Source organism: Lontra canadensis, unplaced genomic scaffold (assembly GCF_010015895.1).
Source record: "Lontra canadensis isolate GAN:19392208 unplaced genomic scaffold, GSC_riverotter_1.0 scaffold34, whole genome shotgun sequence".
NCBI classification, from domain to species: domain Eukaryota; kingdom Metazoa; phylum Chordata; class Mammalia; order Carnivora; family Mustelidae; genus Lontra; species Lontra canadensis.
In genome coordinates this window covers 7,391,220-7,403,738 of record NW_022631028.1, presented here as the reverse complement: position 1 = coordinate 7,403,738, position 12,519 = coordinate 7,391,220, and positions in this window count along the sequence as shown.

Below are 12,519 nucleotides of genomic sequence, written 5' to 3'. Positions count from 1 at the left end.
GTATAAATGCAAGAATTTAGGGGAAACACTGAGATATAAAAAAGAGGATATAAAAATCAGAGACACTGAGATATTTAAAAAGGGATATAAAATGGGATGTGCATGGATAGTTCTTAGAAGTAAAATATAAAAACAAAAAATGTTGGGAAGGACTTTTGTTTATGTCAAGACGAAGTAGATGTGTCTTTCATTATTCTTCTCACTAATTACAACTAAAAACTCTGGACATACATATACATATATGTAATATATGTAGATATTGACAAACTGATTCTAATGTTTATATGAAAAGACAAAGACCTAGAAAAACTAATACAATATTAAAAAACAACAGAGCTAGAGGATTCACAGATCCTATTTTAAGAGCTGATATAAAGCTGCAATGATCAAGACAGTATGATTTTGGTGAACAAGCAGATACACAGACTGATGGAATAGGAAAGGGTCCAGGACTAGACCCGAGTCTAGTATATATAGTATAGTCAATTGATAGGGGTATAGTCAATTGATATTTGACTAGGTAGGAACAAAGGCACTTCAATGGAGAAAGGGTACTGTTTTCCACAAATGGCACTAGAAAAATGGAGATCTGTTTGCAGAATAATAATGATGATGATGATGATGATAAAGCTAGATACATACCTTAACTTTATACAAAAATTAACTGAAAATGTATTATATACCTAAATGTAAAGTGCAGGACTCTAAAACATTAGGTAATATCTGTATGCCCTTGGGTTTGGTAATAAGTTTTATGTGGAACACAAAAATTATAATCCATGAGGAAAAATTTTGAGAAGACAAACTGCATTCTTATTAAAATTTAGAAATTTTAATTAGAAAATAAGAAAACTTCTGCTCTGCAAAGGACACTGTTAAGAAAATTAGAACATAAGTGAAGACTGGGAGAAGTACTTGCAGAAAATGTGATAAAGAACTTGTATTTAAAATATACAAAGAACTCTTAAAATTTAACAATGAGAAACAACTCAGTTTAAAAGTGGGCAAAATCATGGAACAGACACCTCACTAAAGCAGACCTACAGATGGCAAATAAGAATATGAAAAAAGTACTCAACATCATTTGTCATTAGGGAAATGCAAATTAAAACACTGATATGAAACACGTATTTGGCTTAAATTGACAATATCAGTTGCTGGTGAGGATATGGAGTGACGGGAACTCTACCTTATTACTGGTGGGAATGCAAAAACGATAGAGTCACTTTGAAAGACAGCTTGGCAGTATCTTATAAACTAAAACAGTCTAAACATAGGATCCAGCGATTGTGCTCCTAGCTACTTACCTAACCGATTCGAAATCACAAAATCACAAAAATCACAAAAACTTGCACATGAATATTGAGGGCAGATATATTCATAACTGCCCAAATAATGGCCCAAAGCAGTCAAAATGTCCTTCAACAATTGAATGAAGGAACAAACCGTAGTACATCCATTCTATAGAACAGTATTCTGTAATTTAAAAAAATGAGCTACCTAGACAAAAAATCAAGGGCTTGGATGAATCTTAATATGCTGTTTAATGAACAAAGCCAATATGAAAAGTCTACATAAGTCATGACTACAACTTTATGATGCTTTGGGAAAAGGCAAAAACATTAAAAAGATCAAGGCTTGTGTTACAAGGTGGAGGAGGGGGGCACCCAAGGTGGTCCAGTCCATTGAGCATCTGACTCTTGACTTCAGCTCAGGTCATGATTTCAGGGTCATCAGATGGAGCCCTGCATCATGCTCTCATGCTCTGCACTCAGTGAAGAGCCTGCTTAAGACTCTCTCCCTTACTCTCCCTCTGCCCCTCCCGCTATTCATATGCAAGCACACACTCTTTCTCACTCTTAAAAAAAAAAAATTCTTAGGAGTACACATACTGTATAATTTCATGTCTGTTCCATTCTAGAAATGATAAAATTATAGAGAACAATAGGAGATCAGTGATTGCCAGGGTTAAGATCAGTAGGGGGAATTGGAGGTCAAGAAGGAAGTGAGTATGGCTATAAAAGGTCAATGTGAAGGATTTCTGTGGTGATGGAAACTTCCTATATCTTTTTTTTTTTTTAGTTTTTTCTTAGGTATTTTATTCTTTCTAAAAAATTTTTAGTATTAACATATAATGTACTATTTGTTTCAGGCATACAGGTCTGTGATTCATCAGTCTTACATAATACACAGTGCTCATGAGCACAACATATACCCTCCCCACTGTCCATCACCCAGCTACCCTATCCCCTCACCACCCTCCACTCCAGGAACACTCAGTTTGTTTCCTGAGATTACGAGTCTTTTATGATTTGTCTTTCTCTCTGGTTTCATCTTGTTTCATTTTTTCCTCTCAGAACTACCTGTATCTTAACTGTATTTAAGTTAATATTCTGGGTGTGGTATTATAGTTTGGTATTGTATTGTATTATAGTTTGTATATGAATCTACAACTATTTCAAAATGAAAAGTTTAATACAACATGAAAAGTTTTAACATAAACATCCAAATTACAAAAGCAATGAGCAAAAAATTGCAGAGAGCACAGGAATGGCCACTGTGGAATACAGGACAGAAGATACGGACACTAGAGAGGAAAACACAAACAAAATAAGAAAAAAGGAAGTTTACATTAGAAAAATAATAGCTACGGAATGTAGGAAAAGGAGATGTGACATCTGTATTATTAGAATCCTCAAGGGAAGATGAGAGCAATGAAAAATTAATATATTTAAAGGTTTGATGCAACAAAAAAAATGTCCTGGACAGAATAAGATTTGAGTCTCCTTAAGGAAAGGATATACCATGAACCATAGATAACTGGCCAGAAACAGTCAACATCAAGACCCATCTTTGTAAATTTTTTTGAATCTTAAGGATAGACTTTAGAAAAAGGAGTTCTGGTAGGGAATAGGACAAAAGGGTCAAGCCACTTGTTAAAGGAGAAAGAAATGAAGTTTGCCTCAAAATTTCTTCACAATGATATTTTAAATCAGAAGATAAGAAAGTAAAGGATGATTCAAAGATTTTATATTCCTCCATGCTATCCTTCAAGAATAATGTTATTAAAATGTTATTAAAATACACACACATGCACACACAGTTTTGAACACTGAAGAACTCAGATGATTTTTCCCATAAGCCCTTCTTGATAAAACTACCCATGGACAAACTTCTAACAAAGGGATAATTGGGGAAACTATGATGAAAAGACACTAGTGGGCATTGAATAGGTATAACTGTAAAAAGAAAATGGAAATGAAGGAGGCTCAGTCAGTCAAGCAGTTGACTCTTGGTTTCAGCTCAGGTCATGATCTCAGGGTTGTGAGATCAAGCCCCGTGTTGGGCTCCACGCTTAGGACGAATCTCCTTGAGAGTCTCTCGCTCTCCCTCCAACCCTTCTCTGCCCCGCCCTCTCTCTCTAAATGTAAATAAATAAATCTTTTTAAAAATATAAATGAATACTGAAATTAATCGTAAATGTTATATGCTTTGCATGGTAGGAATGGTGGAAATAAGTATTAGGGAGGAAAGGGGAAGGGAGGATTGAGATACCAACAGGTAGGATTTCAAGAAAATGAAAAACATTTGTACATTTTTTTAAAAACCGATAGCAAACTAAATTAAAAAAAAAAACACCTAGGAATACATATGCAGCTCATAATATATTACATGGCCCATGTAAAACAATAAAAAAATATTTAAAGTTAAAAAAATATGGGAACAGGTCACAGACAAATCCCTCTTTCTCTCACACACACAAAATGCAATAATGCAATTTAAAAATATCAGCTTTTAAAAAATAATAAAATTACACATACTAATGAGGGCCAATGAAATGGATACTCGCAAACACTGCTGGTGGTGTTGCAAATTCAACTTACTCTTTGAAAAACAATGTATCAAACATACATACACACACAAATCTTGTACTAAGACCTTCAAATATTTTTATAAAAAGAATGTTCATACAAACTGACCCATTAACTCCTCTTCTGGGAACCTATAAAAAGATAATTCTGAGCTTGGAAAAGGGAATACAACAATGCTATAATTTAATGAAACTTTTTGTATGCCATTCATTCTACTGCATTTTACATGCACTAAATATTTTCATCCTTGTACCTTCTTGGTACTATAGTAGGTACTATAAGAAGATACGTCACAATAGAGAAATGCTTACGAAATAATGTAAGACACAAAGCAGGTATATAGCAAACATATACAGATATATTCTACGATTGCTGCAACATAAAAACATCTCACAAAGGACCGTGTAGTAGTAAAACTCCAGAATGTGTTTACCAGAAATTTTGCAGGATTTTCTTTATAAAATTTGGTGATAGCTTTCATAAGACTGTTAAGGAAATAAATAGGGGGAGGAGCACCTGGGTGGGTCTGTCAGGTAAACGTTCAGACTCCTGATTTCGGCTCAGGTCAGGTTCTCATGGGTCATGGGATCGAGCTCCGGGTAGGGCTTCACTCTCAGTGGGGAGTCTGATTGAGATTCTTTCCCTGTGCCCCTCCCCCACCCTGGCTCTCAAATAAATAAATCTTTAAAAAAAAAAAAGAAATAAGTAGGTGGAGGAAATGAAGGAACACAGAGAGGGAGGACGGGATGGGGATACAGCCTGACTAAATGCTAGTGATTTGGAAAAACACACCCAAGGACTTCTATAGATTTCTTCTAATCATTGTTCCAAAGCAGAGGTAGCAACCTGCCATCACTGTCACCACATGGCCTACCAGGTAATTTTTGTTGGCCTTTTGCAACTCACATACACTCTCCTCTTCTCTCTTTTCTGCTCTTCTTTTCCTTTCAATTTATTATTTTTTTCTGTCATGCCTTTGTCCCCACTGCAGTCTATACGGTAGCCCATACATCTGGTAGATCACTGCGTCAGAATTATCTGCAATGCAGTGACATCCACAGAGAGATCTAGATGTCTACCCCAGACCCAGAGGTATCCGCATCATTGGAGATGGTCCAGGAATCTGCATCTATCATGTCTCCTGGGTGATTACTGTTCACCTACACTCTGAGAACCACTGTTGAGGTCAACACAGAACACTTGCTACTTATATACCCATTGGAAGAAAGACATTAAGGATAGACAAAACAGAACTTTCCTGAGTCTCTGAAATTCCACAGGTCAGTGATTGCAAATTGAGTTAGAGTTAGAGTTCTTTAGATGCAATCTGAGGGTAAGAAAGCAATTAAAGTGATTTAGGAACTTAAAGAAATCACACACACACACACACACACACACACACACACACACACACTTTTTATCAAGTTCAGGGATTTTCAAATGGTACCTTGTAGGTGGTCTTTTTCTCCCTGTCCTTCACTTCAGCGAGACGAGCTCTCTGCTTTTAACTGTTTTACACTCCGTATTCCAAGAAATATTTTGTTTAATGAAATGTTCTGCTTCTCAAGGAAAAGGATAGAAAAATCATTGGTACGGTTCTACCACAAACCCCCTAAACTGATTTGCCATATCTACCCGTATATAGAAATACCAGGTCAAAGAGAGACAGCTTAGGGCTTCCGTAAAAGAAGGAAAGGGGAATCACCTGCCGACTTCCTGTTTTCTGAAATTTAAGATCCATCCCTTCTAAGAAAGCCAAGCATCTCAAACTTTGTCTGTTAAAATTGATCTTAGACTTGATCTTGTGGTCAACTGACCTCTAGCCCTTCTAGTGTTTCATACAAAAGAAAATCCAAACCTTTCCTCCTTCTCCACGAATCAATTTAAATATTAGATCCCAAATAAAGTTTCCCTGACTTCTTCAGTCATCTCTAGAAAGTGTTTCCCCTTTTTTGTTACTATACCTTACAGGTGCCTAACACAGAATCGCAAATGACGGTTTATATAACTCTATTCCCCCAGACAATGGCCGAGGTGTAAACATTCATCTCTGGAAATCCTGGCATAATAAGGTACATTAAAATGACTGCATGAATCTAAGTATACAGTAAAAATATTCAGTCCTCTGCTCTAGATAATTCTACAGAATCTTCAGAACATATTAGGAAAGTGTTACCCATTTAAAATTTGTCTTCTATTTTGGGATTTGTTTTCTTGCTTTCTGACCTTCATTTGTGATGAAAATGTTCAAAGAATGATGTTGCCTGAAAGGCACTATATTGAGGTGCGGTTTGAAACATGACAGCATATGTAAATGTGTTGGTGACGCTAAAAATACACAGATAAATGATGCATGACATCCACAGAGTATGCACAACTTTGTATTTATATAGTACCTACATGTAGACATTAGGATTCTATTTATGCATTTGCCAAGAAAGGGAAAAGTGTCTACATATGTCTCGTAAATATGCATCCGGGCTCAAACCCAATGCAGATGCTGCAGAGAGACGAGAGTGGAGAAAGGGCCGTGCTGCTCTGGGAGCGGGCTGTCTGTCAGATCACTTCCCCAGAATAGGTTTCTGGAAACACGAACAAAGATGATGGCCCGTAGACAACGGAAATTTATCCAAAGAGGATGAAAATTCTCTTCCATCATGCTTTAGTATTGTGTAGAATTTCTTAAAATTCTTTGAGGATCAGTAATCTAGAAATGTCGTAGGTGGTTGCTTTCAGTTTTTAAAAGAAATGGAGAACCTTCAGTTCCCAAGTACGTGACGCCTTACTCAGAACCAGGAGAGTGACCTGGAAGGGCACTGCAGGACTTTTCAAAGATGGAATGATCCTATCCCTGATGCACTAGGTGTTCGAGAACTTTGCCCTCAGAGTCAGAAATACCAAGATGAGAATTCTGGGTTTATACATAGTGTCTCTGTGACCTTAGGCCTCTGAGCCTGAATTTTCCAATCTGTAATATAGGCGTGATTAAGTAGCTACTCCATAGTGGCGTTTTTAAAAAGTCAGTGATATAATGCTAGTAAAACGCTTAGCATGGTGATGACAGAACATTTAAAAATGTAATATTTTGTAGTTATTTGTTATAATTATGCTCTACTAATACTTCTCCTATGAATAAAATAGGGTTTACTTCTTCATTCAGAATAACATCAGATTACACAGTATTTTAATACTTTTAACCTCCAATATGAATGTATAATTCCAAAAGAGGTGAGCACACACAAATTTTCCCAAAAAATACGGATTTTTTTCCCATTTATATTATGACGTTTTATACGATCTTTCTCTGACAAGGGTTGGATTGGTTGGTCCCATTCAAAATTCAATGACCGAGTTCACCTTATGACACTCAGAAAGTTAAATCAAATTCCATGTCTACCATCCCACTCTGCCTTCAGGTTTTCCTTGCAAATCAGTATCAGAAACCTACTCGGTGGGGCGCCTGGGTGGCTCAGTGGGTTAAAGCCTCTGCCTTCGGCTCAGGTCATGATCCCAGGGTCCTGGGATAGAGCCCCACATTGGGCTCTCTGCTCAGCAGGGAGCCTGCTTCCCCCTCTCTCTCTCTGCCTGGTCTCCGCCTACTCGTGATCTCTGTCTGTCAAATAAATAAATAAAATCTTAAAAAAAAAAAAAAGAAAAGAAACCTACTCGGTGTGTGATCAGTGGTAGGGGGAGCGGTGGAACAGAGTGCATTTAGCCTTTTGAAGTGAACGAGTCCCTATAATCTCCTCCTTTCCCTCTGCTGACTAGTTTAAAGTACATAACTGTCATTTTCACAATAGGAGAAATGACTTACTTGTATCATTGTCAGTTTTTACTGCAAAAGAATTAACATCCATAACCACTTGATTAGCATTGTTTCTAAGAAGGTCCTGGCCTTATTGTACATTAAACCATAATGTGCAGTGATGCAGAGTCCATGTTTTGAATTTGGAAAACTTGGCTTTTTACAAGCTTAACTTCATAGAGTCTAACCCATTAGAGGGACAAGAGTCAAACAAAATGGTGTGCGGAGAGAAAGAATCTTTTGTCTTCTTCCTGTTCGTTTTCTGATTTTTCTCATTCTCTCTTCTTGCGCAGCTCTCTAATTACCTTGTTCATTTCTTATATTGACAACAACATAGAAGGAATAGGGTGAGAGAAATAAAGGCTCTCTCTTTGAACAGCAAATGTCCTGATAGCAGTCTGTTCTGTCTAGGAGCTCAAATTCCTTAGGTGAGGGATTTGATCTTTATAGTAAAACCAGTCCACGTGGATACTGTTCAATTGTGAATTCCAGTGTCAATTCTACCACCAACTTAACCTATTTGACAATCGATCGGTGTTCCTCTAACTTTGGAAAGCTCTACAAATGCACAGATAAGTATATGCTCAACTTGTATCTGATAAGGTCTGATCTGCCACAATCACTATTCTCTCTAAAATAATTTTTCTCTAAATTGTACAAAATCATATTCCTGTTAAGCGCACAAAAGCAGTACCTTTGCATCGGAATTAATATTAAATGAGAAACCTAAATATTTTAAACAAGTAATCAAATATTCTTAAATGTTGGGGCTTTGCTTACAGAACAAAGGCTCACTATAGTTTTAAATAATAGCAATACAATTTTAATACGGTTGTATTTTTTTATTAGGTATATTTAAACACTCCTTCTGATCTCTCATATTATACTCAACAGTTAAGCAGCTTTATTTGGGGAGCTTTTGTAGCCACCTCATTTAACATTAGGTATATCTTTTAGTTTAATTAAAGCATTCCTCTTTTTCAGTAATAGTCAATTGTTTTCAGCTCACCCATTATGTATAATTGTTTTCTTTGATCCATTCAAAACCTGGCTATTTTTCATGGCTAATTAAATCAACACTTGACCACTGCATTTAATGCTTAACTCAGTTTTATTTCTAATCTTGCATACCTGGGCTTCTGCACATAATACGCCTTGCAAAGATTGCTCACGTTATTAAGTTACATGCCGCCTACAACGTGTCCCTGTTAAGTAGAGGCAAAGTGTATATTTCAGGAATTCCAGCAGAGGGCAGTCAAGCAAGAATAATCACTTTTGCAAGAGGAGAAATTGATGATGATGTTTCCTGATATTTTTTCAAATCAAATTAACATCAGAGTATGTGTGTGTAAGTATATATGTGTGTTGGGGGCTGACGGTGGGTGGGACAAATGTATCCTTGGCGAGCCAACTCATTTCTCACTTAACCTCTTCCTCAGCTGAATAAGAGCCACTGTGTGCACAAGATAAGAGACAAGATATTTTCAAAACACTCCTCGTATTAAAACCAAAGCCATAAATTCTGTTACTACAACTGACATTTTTATCACTCTACTTTGGCTTCTTTTACATTTTATGGAATTTAAGAATAAGTTCACATCACTGAGGAAAGTAACCAAATTTCGAAGAATACTACTTGTCAAGAAATTATTGAAACACAATTTAATTAAAATAATATAAACAAAAGTAGGACGGATTTGGTTTTCCCAAAGAAAAAAAAAATTTAGAAGATATATTCTCTATGCCTCTTTCAGATACAGGAGGCAGAATTTCTCATTCACAAAATGTTCATGTAAAATGATCAACAGCTCCCTACTGTCTCTGGTCAAGGTGTTCTCTATTACTTACCATCTATTCCTTTTCAAGGAAGGCTTCCTCTACCAACTAAAAGTATGTCACCAGGAATCATTGGCCAGGGACATGGAAATTCATTTCCATTTACTCTCATATCCAGTGGTGTGCTGGTAAGTGGCTAACAACTACCTCTCCAGGAGGAAAAAATTCTAATCTATAGCTCTTGCCAATTTCTATACTGTAAATACTCCCACTATGGTCCATTCTGAACTACCACCAGGAATTCACTGAACACAGACCTGGGAAGAAGTGCACAGTAAGACACCATTAGATTATATTTCCAACCTACAGACAGAGTAGCCATAAATAACTTCAAGAACAAAGAAAATAGTAAAATGTGGCAAGATAGGAAGTGACGAGTTTTGAGGATTTATTACCATTATTTTTACTATAACTTATTTAATGGTAAATTTGTATAATCTAATGGCTATGTTTAACAACTTGCTCACAAAATTACTGAAAATTTAACTCTTGGGACCTGGTATGAATCGGATTATCCTCTTTGATGATATTTTTTTCTCCCACTAGACACATATTTTTATATTTAATAATTTATATGACACACTCATGGTTTTGTTCTGCCATATCTATGTACATCTGTTATTATTTAATGGGAAAAAAATCAACTCAACTTTTAAAGTTTAAATAATTTTATTTAAAAAGAAAAATCTCACATCCACAAAGGAGACATCATTATCAAACTTCTTTAAATTGGCATTAGCCATATAAATAAATGATGAAAGCAAATCGGTCATAAATTATAATCAGATACTACTGTCTGTCAAAAGCTGTATATCCAAAGCCTGTTCCCTTTGGATCAAAAAATACACTAGCAAGTTTTAATAAGGTATTAAAAACATATTAGCACACATTGAGACTTTCTCCCGGACATAATCAGAAAAACTGGAGCTAAATGAAGCTCACTATGTGATTCAGTGTTGTTAATGTTCTTGTCCACATCTTTATGCTTAAAATCCTTTAGGGTATACCCTAAAATCATCTCATCTTCCACTAGGGGTGCATATTCCTGGTTCTCGGTATTAGTACAACCATTCCACCAGTCATGCGGGCTTAAAACCCCCATACAGTTTGCCTCCTCCAGATGTCAGGCCTATCAATTCTACTTCAAGTCAGTACTCTTGTGTGAATTTGGGCAAATTACTTAATATCTGCCTAATCTACAGTTTCTCAATCAGTTGTTATGAAGATTAAAAGCACTTACCACAGTAATTGCCTGGGGTGAAATAAGTGTTCCAAAATATGCTAGCTATCCTTGCTGCTTTGGGTGGAGGTATGATTATTAATAAACTTAGTTACAGGGTTTCCTAGTACACAGCAAATTAAAAGCATTCAATTAGAAACAGACACTACATGGGATTAGTACTCTTAGGGCAGAAAGAAATACTAGTTAATGTTGATCATTCATGAGAAAACAAGCCATACAAAATACAAAATCACGGCCAGGTGTTTAAAAAGAAAGAGTGTGAGGAACTGTAGAATGCCAGGGCAAGGAATCGACATCTCTCAGTAGATCCTGAGAATGTCGCTAAGCAACAATTGGGACTTGCAACCAGGACTCAGAACTACCAAGAGAAGTTTGTAATATATTCAATTATGTTTACTTAGCAGGTTAGTGTACAGTATGTCCTGGAAATCTTCTCACTGACATGTTTAAATATATTAAAGCTGGTTAATAGGTATATGACTTGATAATATTATTTTGTAGGCATAGAAAAAAATTGGAAAAATAATATATAAACATCTTAATCATTGCTTTTTCTGGATGGGGAATTATGGGTGATTTTTATGTTGTCTTGTGTGTTAAGTTCCAAGTTTTCTAAAAAGAGCATGGGCTGTTTTGTGATCCATAAAAGAAAACTATGTGTATTTTAAAAAAGGGCTTTTTTTAGGGAAAAAACTTCACTTCTTCAGAAACTATGGTTAAAAATAATATCTGCTTCTACCAATGTCACCGAGTCGTTACTGTTAGGTCTTTAATCAAGTGTTAGTAATTCAGATTCATATAAACATGAGGAACACATAATTTCATTACCCTTCCCATGATGAACATTGACTTAAACTTTTTTAATGATTATGACAAATTTATGATAAATTTATTAATGATTAGGACACTTTTTTGTGGCCATTCTTTGCAGACTACTTTTCTGTAGAATTTCTTTTTAGAACATGTGAAACATTGTAAATTAAATGTAGTGAGAAAAACTGGATTACATAACTCAAAAGATTGTTGAAGGCACACATAAGATCATGATTCTGAATGTGATTTATAAACACTACCATAAAAACAATGCCAGTGATTATTAGTATTATCATATTCTTAGTTCAGCTCTAAAACTCTCCAACTGTGATATGTGTATTTCTGAGAGTGTTACCCAGAGAAGTCATTGTCAGATTAAGCTCCTTACATAAGTGAGATCTTAATAATATTTTCTCTATCTTTAGTAAGATCCAGGAAAACCCAAATGATATATTTGAGTTAAAAAGTAAAAATCAAATAATAAAAATCTTAGATATGGATAATTTGAAGAATATTCTTATTTCCTAACTGTGGTCCTTCGCTTGTGTCTATCTGTCTCCGTGTCTATCTATGTATCCATCCACCCATCCATCCATCCATCCATCCATCCATCCTTGCATCTATCCATGAATCCATTCATCCACCATGGGCTCACTGGGGAAGCTTCTGAAAGCTTGGACTCTCCTGAGACCAATGCACATTTATACAAAACTTACAAAACACATCAAATGATTTTTGAACCATCTATGCATTTGAAGAATCCCTTCTCTTTATGCCATAGCTTTCCATTTTTCATTTTTCATATATTATCTCCCACTGGAATATTTTAAGCATTAATAAAATGATATGATTCTATGGTTCTGTATCTGGAAGATTTTAAGATATTCTCTTGCTGGTTTGTAGGAATTTCACAACGATGTCCCCAGGTGTGGTGTTTACCACTCCCCTCT